The sequence below is a fragment of the Stegodyphus dumicola genome, chromosome 8 (assembly GCF_044657685.1).
Source record: "Stegodyphus dumicola isolate Sdum_Otavi_A_Nest chromosome 8, ASM4465768v1".
Classification (NCBI taxonomy): domain Eukaryota; kingdom Metazoa; phylum Arthropoda; class Arachnida; order Araneae; family Eresidae; genus Stegodyphus; species Stegodyphus dumicola.
In genome coordinates, this window is record NC_140775.1 from 114640091 (window position 1) to 114664706 (window position 24616).

The window sequence follows — 24616 nt, forward strand, 5'->3', positions numbered from 1 at the left end:
GTCTGTTTTGTATTTTGCTTTACGGAAATTAAAATCTTTAATTTTTTTGTTGCAAACCTTATATGGGGAAAACATACTTTGTATAAAAAAATAGCATCACATATGTACGTAATAATAAATAAATATGAGCTTATAGGAAGCAAACCTGTTGCCAAGACTTTCTTAAATATTCAGATAGATTGTAATCATATTATCCCGGGTATTCGTTGAAATTAGTTGAATTTCTGTTACAAAGATTACTTCTACTTCAGTGCATGTTTTATATAATTTCTAATATTCGCACTTTGAGCATGTATATTCTTGAACACATAAATATTCTCGAGAAAAACCAAACTGAAAGAAGATGAATCGTGATCATGTCTACACAGTTTTATTTTAAAATTCGTTATCATTTGCATTTTTTGAGCGCAAACATAATTGTTTTCTTTTCATATTTCAAAACTTTCACCATTTATACCCTTTAAAAGTAACTGCATATTATTATACTGAAAAATGAAATTTAAGAATGTATAGAATTCTGGAAAATCTTAGTTCATTATATCGAAAACTAAATTATAAATATAAATATTTATAAAAGTTTATGTCTCTGCATTAGGTAACTACAGTGAAAGTAATACTGATAAGTTCAATAAAGCACATCAAGAGCGTTGGCCCATCAGCGAACGAACAATAAAGTCTCTGACACTGATAATTCGGCTGAGAATTCGAGTTTCGGGGAACGAGCTCACTGCGTATGAGTTTTCTTTTTTTTCCCCACTTGCAACATGTATATGAGACAGTATCCCTCAGAAATTCCTCCACGAAGACATTCCTACCCTTAGGCAGGTATCCTTCGAGTGCTTTGCCATAGTCAAATTAAATAAAATTAAAAAAAATATGTAAGCATTATGAGCATTAGACTAATGTCTCTGTTTAATTCTTTCTATATATATAGAAAGAGAAAGAATTAAAGTTATAGAGATTAATAAAACCATAAGAATCAATATGTCAAAATCCGATGCCTTTTTCCATTAATGCTCTTATAATTTTTCAAAGCAGGAATTTCTAAGAGCACCTGTTTATTTGCTCTTAGCCCCCCCCCCCCAAAAAAAGAAAATAAGTAGCGGAATAGTAAAATATACTGATATTTTCTCAGAGTTTAAAGAAAACAATATCATTATGGCACAATTAATAAACTCGCGGCTTTCCTTACCCATGGAAGCGGATTACACAAAAGCGGAAAATTGCATGACAAAAACTTAGACGTCTGTAATTATGGATTAGCAAATAAACAAGTCTTTTATTTCATGTTTAGTTAATTAGTTCTGTTATTATATCAAGTAAATTGTGAAATATTATTTATATCCGTAGCTTCAAATAAACTCTGCATCAAAAATACCCGAAGTTGCAAATAAAATAAGAAATTTTTCAAGTTAACAAGATATTTTACTTTATTTAAAAAAGTAAACTATCTTGGAAACTATCGAAAATCATATTGTTTTAGTGAGAAAGTACTCCTTTTATCCTAGCAAGCAATCGTATATGAGAAATAAATTCAATAACTAAAGTGAAGGGTATTAGAAACACAAAAATATTTCGATATTACTGCCGTATGCACATTGATTTCCATAAAATTTAAATATATATGTAAGATAAAAAAATTTATGAATCAGAATTATAATATAACTATAAACATTAATTCTTCCTCTCTATTCTAAAATCGTAATAACTTATCTGCATTGCGTCATTCAAATTAATCATGCGATCTTACGTAACCGTTAATACCAGATGCCTCTTGACGACCAATCACCGAATTGTAAACCAAAACTTTTCTCTTCGCTTGCTTCCATCTTTCATAACTACGCATTTCAGCTTTTGCTCTCTACTGTGCTAAGATGTAATTTCACTGGCTTGCTTTCTATCCCAACAATATCAAAAATGTAAATCTTCTGTGGAAAGGCACGACTAGAGTGCCAAGTGATTGTGGCCACAAATATGTCAATTAGAAATAATAATGAAATTAAAATCGCTTCTACTGCCAAGTTTTATTTACGAAGTCAACACATTAGCTTACGACGCAATCAGATTACTTCCTTTTCAATATAGGATAACTACGCATCTGCAGTGTTCCGTCATTTCCTTTGTGATTTTATTATTACATATATATATGTAAGATAACAATGTATGAATCAGAATTATAATATAACTATAAACATTAATTCTTCCTCTCTATTCTAAAATCGTAATAACTTATCTGCATTGCGTCATTCAAATTAATCATGCGATCTTACGTTGTAAGGATCTTAAGTTTTACTAACGTTTATTTTATTTTAAATCTTTACTATCACTTCTTATTTTCTACTTCCGGCCAGAATTAAAAGCTTTAACTTATTTATGCAAATTTGTCTGGCGAACGCCAAGTACTTAAGTTGTGACTTTTTGCCAAGCAAGAGAGAGGAAGGAGTTAGTAGAAGCAGGCCGCTTGCCTTAGCAGTTTTTACTCGGTTGCTGGTTGCCTTCCAGGCCAGAGGTTTAATCCTCTTAATAATTTTAAACGTATTGTAGTGTTAACAGTTCTCTGTACTACATACGGCTTCCTGTTAATATACGGCCAATATTCCACGTAGGCCCTTGTTTATTATTCCAAAGTTAAGTTAGAGTTTAGTTAATATTTTTATATTCTTACGTTCAGACCACAAGTGGTTGGTCTCTGTATTCCAAAGTTCGGAAATTATTGTAAAGAGTGAAAAATAAAGGGTTTCGTATACCCTTCCTGTGTATCTTGTCTACTTCCCACATTTATTGAACATAGCTTTAGTAAGCTCCCTGTTCCGAGTCAGGTCTTTGCATGTTCCCAAAGCAAGTAAGGCGGAACACTGAACCTGATAACGTAACCGCTAATACCAGATGCCTCTTGACAACTAATCACCGAATTGTAAACCAAAACTTTTCTCTTCGCTTGCTTCCATCTTTCATAACTATGCACTTCAGCTTTTGCTCTCTACTGTGCTAAGATGTAATTTCGCTGGTTTGCTTTCTATCCCAACAATATCAAAAATGTAAATCTTCTGTGGAAAGGCACGACTAGAGTGCCAAGTGATTGTGGCCACAAATATTAATTGGAAATAAAAATGGAATTAAAACTGCTTCGACTGCCAAGTTCTTTAGATATTACCAAGTTAGCATTACTAGCATACTACGCAATCAAATTCTTCTTCAGTATGGGTCTAATCACGCATCTACAATGTTCCGTCTTTTTCTTGTGATTTTATTATGACATATATATATATATATATATATATACACGCACACGTACATGTATACATACATAAAAATGGAGGTTTATGAACGGAAAAAAATTAAAACAATTATATATATATATATATATATATATATATATTTTAAAGTCTTGATTTTCAAGTTTCCTCAAAATTTTCATTTGATAACAAAATCCATAGCATAAAGCGAACAGTTACTGTTACAAGGTCAGATCGCTTTCGAAGCATTCTACTTCTTGAAAACTTCCGATGGGCAAAGTTCTGACAGTGATTGATATTTTTAGAGCCGACACTAATGAGTTCATCTGGATGATTCTCCGCAGGTGTAGGGGGGTAAAGAAAACTGCTTAACGCTTTCGGTGGATACATGGACAGAAAGCTTCCACGCTTTTGAAAAGCTTTGATGACAAAGCTGCTGACGCTTTACAAAACAATACCTTATCTCTTTCAAAACGCTCGGAGGGTTAAAGAAGAATTTCTTAACATATTTCTTCTCTTCTTCTTTTTTGTGAGAGTTTTATGTATCATAATGCGATATTTGGGATTTGTTTTTAGAGTACATAACAGTACTTTTTTGAGGTGTTAATAGAACCAGTGTATTTTATTTATTTACTTATTGCTTTAAAACAAGCTTTAATTTGAGGCCTTTTTCCCCCTCCTTTCCATATGCACATAAAACTTACTTATGCTATATTTTTAACATATTAACGAGATATATGTAAATGAAATAAGTCTCTTATATTAGCTACTTTACTAGAAAAAGAACTAAACTAAAATGATATAACTTGAAAACTTTTGAGTTATTTTTTAAGTATTTAAAAAACATACTTTATCTTCTAACACTTACTCTAATTTTTTATTTCTTCAGTATTTAATATTTTCTTGTTTCCTGAGTACATTTTCATTTAACATCGTCTTTTTCACATTTGCAAATTCCAATAACATATTATTTGAACATCTGCTTCTTGTTTTGTCCAAACACATGAATCATTCTGTTGAACACAAATAGATTCAGAGTCTCTAGCAATCAAGCAAACAACCCACAACAGAGTTATTAAGGTTGCCTTACATGTAAAACTTGCATTTCAATTTAGGAATTAATAATTAAATTATATATTTTTAGCCTCAATTTTTTTTAGTCATTCAAATTATACATAAATTATTGGAATATATCTTCAGATTGTGCTGCAAGACATTGCTGTTAATTAAAACTATAAATAATGGAATTTCTATTCTGAATTTTTGCAGTCTAACCAAAAAGTGTATAAACCTGATCTAAATTCACTGACCTAAACTTAAAAAAAAAAAAAAGAATAATAAACAAAATTTTTTACATCTTAGATTAAAAAACTTAAAACTGCCTAAAGAACATCAAATGAACAAGATTACACAAAATTTAGTTATTTATTGATCCTAAATTTATTGCAAGAAATGTCATGGTGAAAATGAATAACAGCAATCTAAATAATAATACATATATATGCATGTGTGTGATGTGTATAAAATAGTATCTTTCATGGTGCTTTTCCATGAAAGACACAAATGTCTCTAACTGACGAGAAGTTATCCGGGATGACGGCTTATTCTAAACAGAGATGAAAAAAGATACGTTGTTTACAAATCTGTTTACACACACACTCACACACACACACACACATACACACACAAATAAATAAAAAATAAAATAAATAAATAAATAAAAAAATTAAGTTACTATTATTTTTTAACAAGTCTTCTCATTGGTTGTTGTACTATCGTTTGAAGTCAAAATGTGGGCGGTGCGAAGGAGGAACTAATACCTCTTTCTATCGACGAAAGCCTTAAAGTTTCGCACGGTAGAGGCGCTTGAGGATACCAGTTTTCTCTCAATCGTTAGTAGCAGTCGAACGAGAAGGAGTCGCTTGCTACGTCAATCTCGTATCGAGATCTCGTCGCAAGGTAGGAGGATACGGCGCTAGGCTCTAGAGGATACGGTACTTGGGAGAAAGCATAATCAGTCATCTCCATCAAAGATGTTTCGTGACACTCGAGAATAAAATACGATCTGTGTGTATATTAAGATTCTGAATTCTTTCGAATTATTTTTTGGATATTTTCTGTCGCAGCGTAGTTTAATATCAGAATGAACATAGGTATTAAAAGTAAAACATGATTAGAACGTAGCTTATGCTTACAGATTACTGAATATTATTAATTTGCTACTTCACATTATAGATATCCAAAATTTTAGTGGCAACAGTCTAAGAATTGCAAACTGAAACTTAACAAATCTTGCTTACCGCGTGAAACAACAGTGCTAAGTTACGTCTGGGCATGTGTACGGCTGGATTTCAATCTGGAAATTGAAACGGTATATATTTTTGAATGCTCTTGTCATTATGGACATAAATCTACATTGTGTTTGCTTGCAGTAATTAATCTGTTGTTTCTGTTTTAAATCGCTTCACACTAAAATTATTTTTTTATTTTCTTGACTATCTGCCTTTATCAATTTCAAAAATTGAAATGAATTTTGTGATTAAAATGGTTGTATATCATTCTGTAATGAAGACGATGTAAAAAGAAGCAATTACTATTTTGACCAATAAAACTTACTTCTTAATAAGATGCAGAATTCTTCTGACACAGAACGTCTAAAGTGTCTTAAATTTTGATTCCTTGATACACTTTTTTAATCAGTTTTCGTTATCAAATTACAAAATTTCAAAGAGTATAGGGTGTCTCAACAAAAGTACCTGATTTAATATGCCCACCAAAATACTTTAATTTTAGCAAGTGGAAAATATTTTTACATACATGCAACAAACAGTCAGATGTTTCGAATGTGAAAACTCATCACAAGAATAGTGAGTGTTATGCACATATTGTTAGAAAGGTTCACGTAATCTTTTGTCATGAAATACACCTAATGGAAAATTAAATCCCAGATTGATAAACAAATTTGAGAAATCAGTCCTTTTTGGCGATTTTTTGATTTGGCGACAAATTCCGTCTTTGACGATCGGAAAAAAATGGCGGATGATTGTCAATAAAACCCGACAGTACCTGTTAACGCTTTGGAAAAGAACCCGTTGGCGATTTAAAAGCTAAAATTAAATTATCATAACGAATAAATTTTGTTCTAATGGTAATAATACCCAACAACAATTATCAATACTGATGATTTCTGTGAAAGTTTTGAACGGTCATTAGAATCCATTAGTGGTGGAGTGATAAGCCACTGAACATTGGTAGTTCAGGCTGGCTATATAAGAGTTTTTGTGATTTTCCTTACGTGTAATGTGAATCTCAGCCAGTTTCTCTTAAAAAGTCCGGGAACAGCTTTAGTATTGGTCCTTTTGGCGACAAACTTCGGTCGCCAAGGTAGACCCGGTTTTGAAGATCGAAAAAAAAAATGGCGGATTGTCAACAAAACCCGATCTAGACTAAATAACAATCCTAAAAAATAAGCTCTTAATCAGAATAAACAGTCTTTCTCTAATTTTCAATATTTCTAGTACTGCTATGATAAATTCTTGAAACACTACTGTAAATGAATTTATGACAATTATCATGTTATGAGTAATGAAATTTACAAAATGTTAATATTTTTAATTATAAAATATAATGTATTAAACATTAATATTTTAAGTAGTTAGTTCATATTTATATTTTATTATATTAGTACTTAACTTATATTTTAAATTTACAAAAGGTTAATTTTTATGTTTATGGATAATGAAATTTACAAAAGGTTAATAAATGCATTTCAAACTAGTATATGTTACTTTAGTTTCTTAGATTCTGTTATTAAAAGAAAATAAAAAAATATTTCAAAGTGAAGGAAATCAAATTCAATTATAATGGGCAAGTTTTGTACCAGTGTTAGAAATATTTTTTATGATTAAATATTGTAAATGGTAAAAATATTAAGAAATGTGTATTTTTTAATCCCTCAATTTATTACAAGTAATTTATGATTATAATTTAAAAGCTAAAATTAAATTATCATAATGAGTAAATTTTGTACCAATGGTAATAATACAACAATCATCGTAAATGATGATTTCTGTGAAAAATTTGAACAGTCATTGGAATCCACTAGTGGTGAAGTGATAGCCACTGAACAGTGGTAGTTCAGGCTGGTTATATGGGAGTTTTAGTAGTTTTCCGTACATGTAATGTGAATCTGAGCCAGTTTCTCTTAAAAAGTACTTTATGAAGGCATCCTTCTTCTGCTAGCCAGCATATGTATTTATTTTCTATTCATAATTCTCTCTAATTTTCTTATTTCTTAATTCTAAATCTTTCTTCTGAAGAGAAGAAGTGTTGCATCTATAGGTCAAAAAATATGGTCAATATGTTTGCAAAATCCTGTCAGTTTTGGAAAGCATTTAAATAAACTAAATAATTTGTATGTGATGCAAACAAAAATGCATTACACTATTTCATGTATTGAATAATTAATCAGGGAAGTATATTGTAACGTTCCTTTATTTTGTAACCAGAGTTATTTTATTCTTGGGATCTTTACTGTCAATTTCCTCCATCCGTTTTCTCACCAGAATCCAAATGAAGTTTTTATTTTGTAAAACAAACCGTTTTTTGCCTTTTGAGGCCACATTAATAGGTTGCTAGATAAGAAAAGATTTGTAGTCTTCAGCCTTGCATTATAATTGCTGATAGTTGAATTCCATGCCAGTTAAGTTTTTAACCAACTTTGCATTAAATTGATTTGTGCAGCCTTTGGGCTACAAATTTATTTGAATTTAAATTTTACATTTGAAATTAATTGTTATCATAAGTTATCTTGCCACAAGTGGTTGACTGAGTCGTAAGTACAAAGTGTGCCTTCTGTTCTGTACATCTAAACTTTATAATAGAATAAAAGTATATCTTAACTTAATAAGAATATATCTAAACTTTATGATAATAACATTTAAAGACATTGAAATCAGTATCTAAGTGCTTGCCATGTAGTCAAATTTTTATATATAAATTGTACTCTTACTTTTATTATAGAGTTTTTATTACAAAAAATTCAGATTTCTGTTAGATAAAATGTTTAAGTAATGTAGAAAATTTGCATAAAATTTAAAATAAAAAGTTGACTGTTATGTCAACATACTATTAATGAAAGTAATAATACTCAGTGAAGGTTATTCATATACAGCTGTTAGGTTGTAAGATTTACAAAATTTGAGAACTCTAAATTATAAGCAATATATTCCATAATCTAAGCAACATTATATTTTTTTATAGTCAGACAAATTATGAAAATGTTATAAAAGCAATAATGAAACCTGATTTGAACCTATGAATTCATGCAATTACACATCCATATAGTTCTAATATGAGGTATACAAGTATTTTTAGACCATGGTAATTTTGATCTCCTTAGCAAAGGAAACACCAAGAGTTTACCTCATACTACTGAAAATGTGTTTTTTTTTTTCCTTGGGGGGGGTGGCGTTTATAATAATATGCAGAGTTGACATATGAAAAAATGTCAAGACGCATGTGATGTAATATTAAAAGCACTAGTTTTAACTATCAAAAATTTGTCTTTTTAAAAAATATTTTAAATGTTGTGCTTTCCTAACACAAAAGTAACTTTAAGAAAAACACACAATTTATCCCTCCTGCCATCAAAGCTCTGATACCTATCAAATTCGTTAAAGTTACGTGGACAGAAATAGCGGCATATTTGAAACTCAGTATTTAGGGTTACCAAGGTTATCATAATTTTTTATTTATCGCTCCAAAATGTCGCCAAACAAATTTCTTGCCAAAAAGGACTAATACTAAAGCTGTGCCAAAGTCCGTTGCTAAAGTTCAGAATTGCCCACTTATTTGAGTGGCGCTTTTTACAAGAATAAGAAGAATTGGATTTTTGTCAATTTTCTTTGATTTTTTAAGTGAAAATAGATCAATGTGTACATGAATAAAGTCAAGGGAGTGCACAATGCCATTTTTGTGCTATTCTGGGATGTTTTTTTTAAGTGAAAATAGGTCGATGTGCACATGGATACCAAGTATGTGGAATTCTTAAAAATGCGCCAAGCAGTGGGCAATTCTTCACTTTTCCCAAGTCCTTTATGAAGGGGCCCACCAGCGGCCGAGCGGTAAAGTTGCTGAACACTGGTAGTTCGGTCCGAGGTTCGAAACCCGCGAACGGGCTGGCTGCATGGGGGTTTTCGTGGTTTTCCCCATGTGTAACGTGTATATGAACCAGTTCCCCTTAGAAAGTCCTCCACGAAGGCATCCCTCCCTTTAGGCAGATAGCCCTCGAGGCTTTGCCGTAAGTAAATAACCTAACCTAACCTTTACGAAGGTATCCTTCTTCTGCTAGCCTACGTATATATTTATTTTCTAGTCATAAATACTGTTCTCTCTTCTTATTTCTTAATTCTAAATCTTATTTCTGAAGTGAAGAAGTGAAAAAAGGGGTAAAGTGCAGAATTGCCCACTTATTTGTTCGGCGCTTTTTACAAGAGTAAGAAGAATTGGATTTTTGTCAACTTTCTTTGACTTTTGAAGTAAAAATAGGTCGATGTGTATATGGATAAAGTCAAGGGAGTGCACAGTGGCATTTTTGTGCAATTCTGGGATTTGTTCAAGTGAAAATAGGTCGATGTGTACATGGATACCGAGTATGTGCAATTCTTGGTTTAATCCTAGTATCCGGTGCACACGGGATTTGGCTACTTTTGGTGACTTTATGATGAGCAGTAAAAACGCGACATATACGATGAGCAGTAAACAGGTCATTCAAAGAATATTATATACTATATATATAGTGTATATACTATGTCATGTACACACATAGTATATAGTGTATAGTACAGACGTTCTTTGGATCATTTTTGGTGTTGGCGATAATTTTCAAAATCGCGCCAAGGCTTCACCGTATACTAGGATTTTACCCAATTCTTAAAAACACGCCAAGCAGTGCGTGATTCTGCACTTTCTTCAAGACTGGTTAAATTTTAAATTGTCCAAGGAAATAATCAAATAGTTGAAAAATTTTTTTGACACAAGAGCGTAGCAAGGGGTCGTATGATGCCACGGGCGCAGCTCGCAGAGGGGAGGCAAATGGTCTCCAAACAAGATTTTCATAATATCACTGTGTTTTTTTTTTGGGTGGTGGGGGCAGTTATGCTCCCTACTCCACTGTTTTGACATAACATTAATATAAAGATACGATGGAAATAATTATTGTAAGCACTTAGTAAAGACACAGGGTTTTGCAGTGTAATTTAAAATTCAAACCAAAATTTTATAAAAGCGAAAGTAACGTCCTATAAAGTAAATAATGGCATTTTCTTCTACGGAGGTTTACACATTTCCCAGTCTCAATCCGGAACAACTGTAATACGAAATTTTCTCTCAGTGACGAAAAGCATCTTGAAGTCTGGTCACTGATCCCTACACTTCCCATCCTTTTGCGACACAGATACACCCCTCTGAGAATCCAGTAAACTACACACAAGAATCTTTGTTGCAAATAGGAGGTAATTTCTTAAAGGGGGAAAGTATTCGGTTCAAGATTCCCAGTCCTTTTATAGCTTTTACTGCTACCAAAGCCCCGGCCTCAAAAGATTAATTCAATATGCAAAGCATGTGAGGGCTAGCTGAAAAAGGCATGCTTTCATAAATAGGCTTATATTTACATTCACTTAACCCTCTGAGCGGCGCAGGATTTTAGATTTGTCATGAAGGCCGGGATTTAAACAGCTTTTATTAATTGAGTTTCTAAATTACTTATTTTAGTCTATATTTTCATAAATGTACATTCATTAAGATGATATTTACATTATTAAAGAAAGTAAGAAAGCAAAATATCTTAAATTATAAGCTAATATATGCAAAGTAGCAAAACTTCTGATGACCGGATAAACCCGGTCATAACGCTCAGAGGCTTAATAACCCTGTACATTAGACATCTTTTTATCCTTTTTTTAAGCTTAAATAAGGAGGCTCAATCCCTTTGTTAAATTTGCCTATAATTTTCAAGCCATTGGTTCCTTTTTTTCCTTAGATTATTTTTTCAAAGAAAAACATGCATGTTACTCATTGAGCTTTAATTGTTAGTGTGAATAACCTTTTAACTTGATGAACAGTATTTTTCTGATAAGAAGAGGTGTAATAGATTTAATGCCAATGTCCTTAAATAAAAAACTAGCTTGGCTCACATACATTTATTTGCAGTTTTATATAATTTCTGTAATGTTTTGTAAACTTAAATTTTAGTTTCTTTTTTTTATGCTTTTAAGGTATTTTCTTGTTTATTCAAATCATTTACATTTTCTGTTTTCCTAAGAAGTGAAACATTTAGTTAGACACTGATACTTTTTTCAGAAGATAAAGTACGAGCCCTTTGTTAAATTTAAATTGCAGATTAAACAGCCAGCCCATTCACCGAATTTGAAACTGATTAGGTTATCATTCAAATGATTAGGTTCATCAAATCATTAGGTTGTCATTCCAGTCATTCTTCTTATTGACTTGAATACAGTGAGCCGGAGAAAAAGGAAAATATCTTTTGTAAATATAAAACCAACAATAAACACATTTCTAAATAATAAGATTATTAAGAATCCTTAAGAATATTATTAAAATCCTTAAGAAATTTTTAAACATCTATAAAGATTTGTGAGGTGAAAACATGATAGATTTTATAATAAATTGTATAGTTTTGACATGTTTTAAGTATGCTGCTGCCAGATTGGTGATCATTGTCCTACTTTGAACGAATCTTAGCAGATTCAAGATATAACTTATGAATATAGAATCTGAAGGAAAGATAAGGTTAAGTTATTCGAATATGGCTAAGTACATTGTTTATCAGCCTGAGGAAGGATGCCTTTATGAAAGACGTTATAGAGGAAACTGTCTCATATTCACAAAACACATGCAAACAATCACACACACACACACACACACAAAAAAAAAAAAAAAAAAAAAAAACCTGCACAGCTAACTTGTTCACCAGGATTTGAGCCAAGACTGAAATACAGTCAAAAGTCGTTAATCCGGACTCGTCGGGACTTCGGCGATTCCGTATTATAGATCATCAGTTTAAATCTGGTAAGATGACATGCAGAAATTATAAAATTAAAAATATCAAACCGTAATTTATGAAATAAAGAACAATTATGATCTAAAGGGTATCAAAATTTACAAAAAGAAAAAGCTTAATATTTATTTGTTTACTTTATTAAACATTTCTTTCAACGTAAATTGTTTAAGTTGCTTCGTTTTTTATGTGATAATACATTCTCTTTAATTCTTTAAACAGACATAATTTCTTGTTCAGTTACAAAGTTCCGCTGTTCAAGTCCTATAATTGCTGTGTCGAGAATACCGACTAATTTGTCAATTGAAATTTTTTCGTTTTCAATAACCTCTGTCACTTTCTTCGCTATTGGAAGCAAATTATAATGACGAGGAATTTGATGTAAATCATATCAAAGATGGAGTACATCGAGATGAAATACTACATTTAATAAGGAATTATAAGCCAAATAAAATAAAAGCATCTGCTCTGAAGATAAGGATAGTGCTGAGAGATCAACTTCCAATTCATTGAGCAGCGCGGCATCGTTAAAGATAAACAAAGTTTAGATAAACAAACGTTAAAGTTTAGATATTTATCCATTTTTTGTAGCAATTCCACTTTTTGTTTAATGAAATTCGAAAATACTTTCGCTTCATATAAAATTTAAATATTAATAAATATATATCAGAAATTCTATTTGACATAATCGAAAGTTCAAGCTTACTTTTATAAAATTGCTCTAACAGTCTGCAAAAAATAATAAGTCGAATCCAATTCGAAGATTAAGGAACAACGCAATCTGTAACATTAACTGAAATAGATAATTAAATAATTTTAGCTTAGCTTATACCATCCGTTTTATACATTAAAGGCGCACTCGTAAACGTATTTTGCGCACAAGCATATTCTCAGCCGTAAAGGCCTTTCTGCGCATGCGTCAAAGAGACGTTTGAAAGAGACGTCAAAGAGAAAGTTTGAAGCTTTGAGGTCCGGATTATAGATCATTACGGATTATGGGTGTCCGAATTAACGACTTTTGACTGTATCAGTATTCATCCATCTTAAACACTTGTACGGCAAATATAAAGAAAAATGCTTGTAATATCATGTAATCAAAAGTTAACTACGTGTTATATGGCGGGATTGCTTTCTCAAGTCCCGAGGAAAGGAATACTTAGTCTTTTTTTTTTTTTTTTAAAGTGTTTGGTCATGGTATTTCTCATTATTTGTATTTTGTATAATTCTTTGGTACTCTAATTTGGCTTTAGTGTCTCAAGTTTTTTAAAAATCAAATCACTTAACGGAACTACAATTTTGACATAGCTTAATTTGCCAGCTTGGTATCATCATTCTTACTTGAGTAAGACAAAACACCTTCACATTTATTAATTATTGTTCATTGAATGGGAGTTAGTTTGTTCCCCATGAAAAGTCAACTAATTTCTGATCAATGACTATAATTACTTGGTTTGTTAATTTTCTTTTTCAAAGCTTTAATTTTTGTTATTCATGATTTAAATTCAAGTCCCCTTAAAAAGTTTTTTTTTTTTTTTTTTTGTGATTTTGTTCAGTTTCTGGTTGGTATCTAAATGAAAATACCATCACAAAAACTGACTGGTGATTCCGTAAACCAAGGATGTCAAACTCGCGGCCCACAACATATGTTTTTGCGGCCCGACCAATATATCGGCAAATAATAATATATAATAATAAAATAACATATCAACGAAGAAAAAAATGAAATGTTTACTGCTAAGTAATTAACGATAATTTATTCAGTGTTGTTAGATTACTCACAGGAGCTGACACACACACTACTTAAATTACAAATGTGTGTGAGTAGCTTGCTTTCAGCTACCTTCGGCGTTTGGGGGGACACGTGCACTCAGAACTTGTACGCATCCCCCGATAGCCAAATGTGGCCGAACTCATGATCTCAGTTTTCCAATCATAGTTTTGTACGATATATTGGTGCATGCATGTGCATGCACTTTGCTTTATTATTAATTATTACTTAATTCGGAACTACTCTGATATGCGCCCTCAAGTCGCCAAATTTCTCGCCAAACATTTTTGGCGAGAAACTTCATGTGGCCATATTACTATCTAAATTTTTTGTCTACATTTCGAACTTTAAGCCTAAAATGTCTCCAAAAACGCGGTTTTCGCACATGCAAAAACTACGTTTTGAACACACGATTTAAGCTAAAAATCCGAAACAAAATATTTAGATAGCAAAAACGTAAAGTTTCTAACCAAAAGTATTTGGACAAGAATCCATGTACACAGCGACATGTTTTAACTTAAAAAAAACATCTACGAATGGCACACTGTACAAATACGAACTACGCACACCTCACTTTAATAAATTTCAAAGAAAACATGTACACAGCGTTCTGTTTCAACTTTAAAAAACATCTACGAATTGCACAATCTACTCTAAAAACAAATCAAGAAAATAAACTAAAATAAAATAAATTTCAGACAATTCAAAAAACAACAATAAAAACGGAAATTCATACAAAAAGAATGATTATAACATTCTACAAAATAAAAACAGTAAAATAAAATGCACTTACCGTAATGAAAGCTTCTTTTAAAAGCAGAAATATCTTTCCCCCCTATCTTCTCAGATACAGAGCATACAAAGTCCAAAATACATTCATTAATAAAATTTCGCCAGTCACACAACGTCTATGAAGAAAACTTCCACGATTTTGCTATATCACATGCCTTCCTACGATTCAAAATTTCGAAAGTAACAATAAAAACTTCCTCCAACGTTAACTTGCTACACGAAAACCAAGATCCAAACCTTAAACTCCGCTGACACCCACATACTTTATTAGCAACAATTTTACTGCAAATCCACACAAGTCTATCAGAAACACCATTTTTCGTCCGAGTTCTCATATCAGCTCCGCATTTCGGACATGTCACACTCCGTTTTAAAAGTCCCGACTCCCACAGAAATTCCAAAAATACGCTATGATCCCCATAAATACATCCGTGAACAAAAGACTCGTTAACAACTCCAACATCGTACCTTTTCGTACTAAATAACTCTGCACACAATCTAAAATACACGGCTGAAACCTTTCCACCACGTCTTTCATCGCAACATAGGCCATTTCACACACAACACGAACCAACCTTGCCAACTAGCAATTAAACTACTCCACCAAAAGATTTTTCAACGTCGACATGGTTGCCAAAGAACACGCAATCGCGCCAAAAACCAGCGCAAAACATATCGCCACATTTGGTGAAATTAGGGCGTTTATCAGAGTTGTACCCTTAATTCATATTGTTACGGATTTCATAGTTATTTATTTATTTAGTTTTTTTTTTTTTTATTTAGAATTGTAATTAGATTTGCTTCATGTTGCCTTAGCAACGCAGACGATTTTTGAAAAGACAGCTGCGTTGGAAGGTTAAAAATAGAACAGTGCGTGCATTTAATACCTAATAAATAAATATCTCGTAATTGCTGTTGCCATCCACAAAAATCCAGATATTTATAGATGTTTCCATTATATTTGAGAAATTAATTATAAAGCTTATAAAAGCCGTGAACAAACAACTCATCTCAGTAGTAGCCGTAGTTCTAGCGAACTGCTTGTTTACTTAATGCTGTGATTGATTTGTAGCGATTTCGCTGTGAGATAGAATTAGTTTCTCTGTTTTGAATTGATTTTTGCTAAACGTTTGACATTTTGTGATATTGTTAGAATATTTTTGAAGAAATATTTCGGCATTTTGATTTATCTCTTGTGGAAAGAATAAATTTTTGTTAACTTTTTAACGTTAACCGTGTTTATTCCAGTCCTTTGTATTCAGTATGTCTATATCAAAACCAAGTGTTAGTAAAATTAAACGAAAAATCACTGACGAACATAGAATATTCCAAGTAAAATGGGAATTAGAATATTTTTGCTGTGAAATAAAAGATAAAATAATCTGCTTGATATGTAATAATACTATTAATGTACCAAAGTTATATAATATTAAACGTCATTACGAACAACACAAATCGAAATATAACAATTACGAAGGATTAATGAGAGAAGAAAAGTTGAAATAGCTCAAGTTAGGAGTGAAAAAGCAATAGTCCATGTTTAGTAAAGTATTGCAAGAAAGTGAAGTGGCAGTACATGCAAGCTACGTCTTGTCCGAGTTGATAGCTAAACGTTCGAAGCCTTTTACTGACGGTGATTTCATCAAGGAATGCTTAATGAAAGCTGGAGAAATTGTTTGTCCTGGAAATGTGAAGGCTTTTCAATCAATTTCATTGTCTCGAAATACAGTTGCGGAAAGAGTTACTGATTTAGCCACCAATTTAAGTGATCAGATCTAAGCAAAATCATCTAGTTTCGAAAGTTTCTCCATTGCCTGTGACGAGAGCACGGACATTAGTGGCAAAGCTCAATTAGCAGTGTTTCTTCGTTCTTGTGACAAGAAATTTAACATTTTTGAGGAATTACTGGAACTAATACCGATGCCTGGTACTACCACAGGAGAAGATATATTTACTTGTGTTTTTGGACTTCTGACGAAATACAATCTACCTTTGGCAAAATTAAATTCTGTAGCTACAGATGGCGCTCCATCAATGACCGGGAAAAACAAGGGCTTCGTAGCATTACTAAGAAAAAAACTTAGTGAAATTCACGGTTCAAACATTCATCATATGCATTGTTTTATATATCAATATATTATAGTTCTATGCACGAAAGTAATAAATATGGAGAATGTTTTGTCATATATAAAAAAAGTTATAAATTTTATAAGATCTTGAGGTTTAAATCAGCATCAATTCACTGCTTTCTTAAGTGAGTTAGGTAGTGAATATTCGGGTTTGTCCTACTATACCGAGGTACGTTGGTTTTCTTGCTCCAAGATTCTCAAACAATTCTGGGATTTGAAAGAAGAAATATGTCAGTTTTTAAAAACAAAAAATTAAAACGTAAGTTTGTTTTACGATCCAATATGGATACAAGATTTATCTTTCTTGGTTGATATAACCAAACACTTAACCGATTTAAATTTATCGTTACAAGGAAAAGATCATATCATTACGAACATGTGTGACATAATTAAAGCATTCAAATGTCAACTAGTTCTTTGGGAAAAAGAACTTAAAAATGAAGATTTGACGCACTTCTCGACATGCAGCATGAACAAATCAAGTTTAGATGATACTTGTTCGTATCAAAAATACGCAGAAAAAATTGCAAATTTAACAACTGATTTTGAAATGAGGTTTAATGATTTTGGTTCCCTCGAAGACAAATTATTTTTGTTTTCTTCGATTTTCTCAATAAGTATTGACTCAGTACCCAGCCATATGCAAATGGAGGTGATCGAGATTCAATGCAACTCAAATTTGAAAGCAAAATTCATTGAAGTGGGCGTGCCTGACTTTTACAAATATTTACCAGCCAGGTTTGAAAATACTCGAAAATTCGCATATGAAATTATTTCCATGTTTGGTAGCACTTATCGGTGCGAACAGTTATTTTCAGTCATGAAAGGTAATAAGTCTCCTAATGATGCTCACCTTGGGTCAGCATTGAAAGTTATCACTGCAAACAAAATTTCTCCCGAAATAGGAAAGATAATAGCAGAGAAGAGATGTCAAGTATCAGGACGTAAACATTAAATTTTTCTTGTTCTTTTCTGTATAAATATATATATATATGTTTATTATTGTATTATTCAAAATAAATCTACGTTTCTATGAATATTGATTTTTTTTTTTTTCGGCCCGCCTGAAGTTAAACCTTGTTTGTTTGGCCCAAGTGTACCTATGAGTTTAACATCCCTGCCGTAAACTAACAAACAATACCAATGTAATATTGTGGGTTTTTGTGTTTTTACAATATTAACTGGTGAATCCGTAACAAAGTTAATATTACTAATTAAACTTTAAATTAACAGAGTTAACAAACCTAAAAAAATCATAAAAATATAAGAGCTATCAAATTAGACATAATTGTATCGTAATTAAACGGGAGTCACTGCATTGTGAGTATGACTTGACCGGGACCGTGCTCGGGAAAAGATCGGATAAAAGATAAATGCAGTACACAAATGAAAACGTAATATAGATTTAAAATTAATACAGTACAAAGTCCGAAATACGGACTGGTTGGGACTTCGGTGATTCTGGATTTGACATTTTTCCGCATCATCAATTTAAATCTGGTAAGATGACGTGCAGAAATTATAAATTTAAAAATATGAAGTAGTAATTTATGAAATAAAGAACAATTATGATCTAAAGGGTATCAAAATTTTGAAAAAAAGCTTAATATTTATTTATTTAGTTTATTAAACATTTCTTTCAATGTAAGTTATTTAAGATGCTTCCAAAAAAAATTCAAAAAGTTCCTTTTCTGTTTTCTTGTGCCATGTACAGTGGACTTTCCAATGCCATATTCCTCGCATAATTTTGAGACAGATATTCCTTTATCCATTTTTTGCAGCAATTCCACTTTTTGTTTAATGGACATAAAAACATGGTTTTGCTTTGTAGATCCTTTGGCAACTCCAGAATTGGAATCTCTTTTCGACGTAATTGAAAAGTTCAAGGCTTAGTTTTTATAAAATTGCCATAATAATAACAGTCTGCAAAAAATGATAAGCTGGATCACCTTAGAAGATCAAAGAGCAGCTCAGTCTGCTACATTAATTGAAATGCCTTAGAATGAGTAAAGATAATTTTAGCCTAGCTTAATAGCGTCTGTTATACATTATTGGTTGTGTGTCGCACGATTGACGACGAAAGCCAAGTTGTTTCACTAAATTTTGTCTTGCTCCTATTGCATACTGAATTAAGCCTGAATTCTCTTAATTATTTACTATACCTACGTTTATTTCTTGCACATGCTTCAAACTAATCCGAGTGCTGATTAAATAAACTCCCACATATACTTAAGTCTTTATCAAGGGCCAGCGCTCGATACCGCCTGGTGCAATCTCTACGGGTCCTAAATTCTGCTACAAAGCGCTTTACTAAGTTCTAAAGTTTCATTGTGCCTAAACTTTGGATCCCAGTGCTTTCCCTAAATCATAAAAACTTTTCATCCCTTAATTTTGCCGCTCATTCCTTAATTTTGCTTCCCCAAATTCCAAAAATTTTGTCTTTCCTAAATTCTGCCGGCCGGTGCCGACATATTCTGCCGCTTCTATTCTGCCACCGCTTCTGAGTTTGTGTCGAATAGCATATCAGTTATTCTTAATTAAAATAGCACTAAATGTAATCTTTTGGCCTATGAGTTTCATTAATAAAATCTATTTTTAGCATATGAAAAGAAATTTTTGTTGAATTTTTCCTTGTCAACATTTCTTAGAGCATTTAAAAATCTGTAATCATCACAAAGTGTAATGTTAGCATAAAAGGTTGCCATACTCTTGTTATTCAATTACTAATATAAAAAAAGGGTACTTTTCCGTTTCGCCGGCGCAAATCTCGCCAAGCAGACTTTATTGGCGACAACATACAGTATACACATAAAAAATATTTAAAAAATGTTAGTTTTAAGAATTCTTTTTTTGAAGGCATAAACATTTTAATATTGCTTAAAATTTTATAAAAAGCCAATAAATAAAGACAATAAATTTGTAAAAAAACATTAATTTAAGAATTTACTATGCTTTCATGGTTCACCATCCTGATTCGCCAGTTCATATCACGTGACCCCAAGCGATCTCATCTCACGTAAACTACTCTACAAAATTCTCTGCTCTTAGTAATTATCTACATTAATTTCAAGTTAAATCTTAATTTGGAACACAAGTTTATATGCAAGAAATATTTCAATTCGTACGAATAGCTTACTCAGAAATTATGTAAAACTGCAGTGCTTTACTTCGCTAATGCATTCTCATTAGAATTGAATTTAACCCTTGACTTTACCTTTTCTATATTTTCGGCTTCAGGTAAGCACTGTAATTGCATTCTAATTGACCTAATTACCGAAAATGGCCTTAGACATAAAGCTGAACTATCTGATAAAAATTCTATGCAATTATATGCCAGTATTGAAAAAAACAATCAATCTGATAAGAAAAAGCTGCGACTTGTTTTGAAAATGAGGCGTAAAAGGTTACCAGCGAGAATATTCCGTTTGGCATCGGTTGTACCATTATTGGCAACTTTATCGCTTGCGCCGGCAAAACAGAAAAGTAGTAATGTTAGCATAAAAGGTTGCCATACTCTTGTTATTCAATTACTAATATAAAAAAAGTTTAGACATCACAGCATGACTTATTATTCGCATAATTTTATTACTGAAGCTGTCATACATTGATAAACATGCAATGATGAAAGCAAAATATAATAAATAATGACTCGCCAGGTCGGCATCAGGGATATAAAATAGGTGAATGTTTCGATTTGAGATGTATGCCAAGTAGATACTCAGATACAGAGCCAAATTATTAATCTCACAAATTTATGCTTACATGATTGTTTTTCCATAACGAGGCTAAGTGAAATTAAGAATCGGAACTTTTAAGTGAAAATTTCCACATGTTTTATTATGGAAGAAAAAATCAAATGCGCATGCGTAAAGCAATCAATAAAAAAAAAAGTTTGTGGCTCTGAGGTCCGGATGTTAGATCATTCCAGATAATGGATGTCCGGATTTCAGACTTTGTACTGTAGTAAGTTTATTAAGTCTCCTCAGATTATAATTAATTTCAAATTATTATTTTTTATAAATTACCTATTATATTTTCATATTTTAATTTAAAATTTTGGTACCGAATTACAAATGTGTCATAATTAGTTAATATTCAACAAAAGCTATTAAGATAATTTAAGAAGGAATGATGTACATTTCCCTCTTTCGTTTTAAGCCTGAATTTAACATCTGGATGAATAATTAGTTTGTAAAAATTTTATATTATTAATTATGTGGAGCTTTCAGCCTAAATTTAAGTTCCTATAAGGATAGAGGATACGAATTTTCTACCAAGATAGAGCTCAGTTATGTAAGTTTCTGTCTGAATTACTTTCATGCTAAACTACTAGTCCCTTTCTTAGTTGTAAGATGAATAAAGAAAGTAAATTATCTGTAGATGGAAGGGGAACTAGGACTCCCACTGAGCTACCTGAGGACTGCAGTCGAAACGCATTAACGGAACCAAAAGTTCTAAAAAGATTTGGAAGTTCAGCAAATCTGTAAAATTTTTTCGGAATTACAATTAGGTGACAAAAACAGTTTCCTTTTGAAACAAATGAAAGAGATAGCATCAAACAGTGATGATTTTCTAAAAAATTCTGTGGATACAAAGTCTTCCTTAAAATATGCAAGCAATTTTATTTGCTTCGGATGCAGATTTAAACCATCTATCCCAGATAGCAGGTAAAGTAAATCACAAATGATGCACAGCTCTCTTTTTGCACAGCATCAGATATTGAACAAATATCTTTCAGAATTGAATGAAAAAGGATTTAGAGGTTACAATAGGTTACTCTGAACCTTCTTTATTTATAGTAGATGGCAGCTCAACACAAACTGGTCCATATATTTTAGCTATGTTTAGTTTTTTAAGACCCTCATTTTTCAAAGAAATCTTCCAGATTTTTTTAAGCTCAGCACTAAGCTTAATGTCCAAACAAATAGAGACTCGCACTAAGCAAGTTGAACAGTTGTCTCGGAAACAGTACAATAAAAATCCAAGATACCGCAATACAATCATTCAAAATGTAGGCAACGTAATTTGCATGCAGATCATGCCAACTCTAATTGTTGTTATTTTCACCAAATGTTTAAAGCTAGAGCTCATAAATGTATTCCTCCATAACTTGTTTCAGGCAGAAAACTAAATTTCGCTTCTATTCCGAAACAAGTCATGAGTACTGGAATAACAGCGAACATTTCCAACAGATTGCACATATATGACAAGCATACAAACAGGAAGTTTCTTGTTGACACAGTTAATGACATTTCTTGCCTTCTGGTGCCAAAAGGACTACTTCTCTACAGCTATTTGCTGCAAATAATACTAAAATTAAAACGTCAGTGGGAAGCAGCTATCTCTTGACTCTCGATCTCAGGCGAATTATTAAATGGGATTTCATAATAGCTGATATTTCAATTCCCATAATAGTTGCCAATTTTCTCACCTATTTTGGATTGCTAGTTGATTAAGAAAAAAAAAAAAAAAAAAAGGTTTTAGATTTTAAATTATGTCCAAAGGGACATTTTTTTAACGTTTTGTGTGTTACCTTTATTTATTAAATATCATGTTCTTTGCACTTAAACTGTAAAATTCAGTTCAATAGCAATGTTGCAAAATATTTTTAAAATGAACATATCTTTAGAATTTCCGATACAGATTTTAATAAATAAGATAAATTTACATAAATTTTTTTTCGTACAGCGTTGTTTAGTTTGTTAATAAAAAATTAATTTAAGTGTTACAAAATACGAAATTGATAATAAAGCCAATTTCAAGTTCAAATTAGGGCTTCCACATGCCCATATTCTATGGAAGATTACATTATTCAAATTCTGATGACTGTAGGTACCGTTGTTTTATCACAACATGAGAAACATATATATATTTATGCAGATTTTTCATTATTTAATTTCTTCAAATATAATGCAGGACTGTAACATTTGGTGGCAACAGTTTGAAAAGTGAAACGGACATTTATAGTGATTCAACACAAAATCCCAAAACTTAAACAATAGTCCTTCAGAGACAAAGCCCCTTTGGACTAAAAAGAGAATCGTCGAACCCTTTGCGAAAAAAGGCTTTAGAGGTTACTATAGGTTACTTTAAACCTTCTTTATTTACAGTAGATGGCAGATCAACACAAACCAGTCCATATATTTTAGCCATGTTTAGTTTTTTAAGACTCTCATTTTTCAAAGGAATCTTTTTAGGATATAAAAGCAATTGTTTGAAAAGAAATTTCTATGTTTTTTTTTTTTTTTTTTTTTTTTTTTGCTGTACAATCAAAAGTTGTTAATTCGGACACCCATAATCCGGACCTCAAAGCTAAAAACTTTCTGCGCATGCGCCGCGTTGGCACAGGCGTTTTAGCGTGCGCATAAGACCTTGACTACTGTGCATATGCGTGTGCGCAAGTGCAGAATACGTTTTCGCCTGCGCGTTTAATGTATAACGGACGGTGTAAGCTCTAATTATCTATTTCAGTTAATGTTAATGATTGCTTGTTCCTCGATCTTCGAATTGGATCCCGCTTATTATTTTTTGCAGACTGTAAGAGCGAGCAATTTTATAAAAGTAAACTTGAACTTTCGATTATGTCAAATAGAATTTCCGATGCTGGAACTTCCAAAGGATCTACAAAACGAAAGTATGTTTCGATGTCCAACAAACAAAAAATGGATAAAGACATGAAGAATGTGACAGAGAGGTTAGTGAAAACGAAAAAATTTCGATTGACAAGTTAGTCGGTATTCTCGGCACAGCAATTAACGGGACTTGAACAGCTTAACTTTGTAACTGAACAACAAATTATGTCTGTTTATAGAATTAAAGAGAAAGTATTATCACATAAAATGAAGCAACTTACATTAAAAGAAATGTTTAATAAAGTAAACAAATAAATATTAAGCTTTTTCTTGTAAAATTTGATACTTTTTAGATCATAATTGTTCTTTATTTCATAAATTACGGTTCCATATTTTTAATTTTAGAATTTCTGCATGCCATCTTACGAGATTTAAACTGATGATCTATAATTCGGAAAAATCGATAATCCGGAATCGCTGAGGTCCCGACGAGTCCAGATTAACGACTTTTGACTGTATTCTAATCTCTTTATTCTATATTAGTTTTAAATTTTTACCTTGAGATCATGCTTAAAATCAAACAGCAAACCTCAGGTGTGCCCAGATCAGGCACACCAAGACCCTAGGACAACTGAGAGACTGTATTCTTTGTTTCTCCGCATCTCATCTATTAGTTCATTGACAACAGAAGATGGGTCCACATATGCATTTCATTTCCTGTTTTTCTCTTTCTTCTTTTCTCTCTCTCTCTTTTTCTTTCTTTTTTTTTGGGGGGGGGGAAGGGCCATTTGGTTATTAACTAACAAATTGTTGGGGTGATTTTCTAAAGGTCAAAGGTTATTTTATCAGTTTAGCTGTTTGGTTTTTCGCTAGAACAGTTCTCTTTAGCTTTCCTTCCAAGTTTCGCTAGCACTACGTTAAGTAGTTTTGAGTTGTAGACGTTTATTTAATTTTATTTTACAGTTTATAATTTCTAATTGTAGATATAATAGTTTATTTTTTCGGATTTTTAATTATTTTTCAAATGGATTGGAGAGGGC

At 31.9% G+C, this 24616-nt stretch overlaps 1 pseudogene across 1 annotated transcript in view; it reads left to right on the forward strand.

Moving 5' to 3' along the window:
* The first annotated feature begins 5139 nt into the window (after nucleotides 1-5139).
* Nucleotides 5140-24616, forward strand: part of LOC118200716 (uncharacterized) — a 103253-nt pseudogene continuing 83776 nt past the window's right edge. The window contains exon 1 of the transcript XR_015042701.1: nucleotides 5140-5607. The product of XR_015042701.1 is annotated as an uncharacterized LOC118200716 (transcript). The remainder of the gene's footprint in view (nucleotides 5608-24616) is intronic.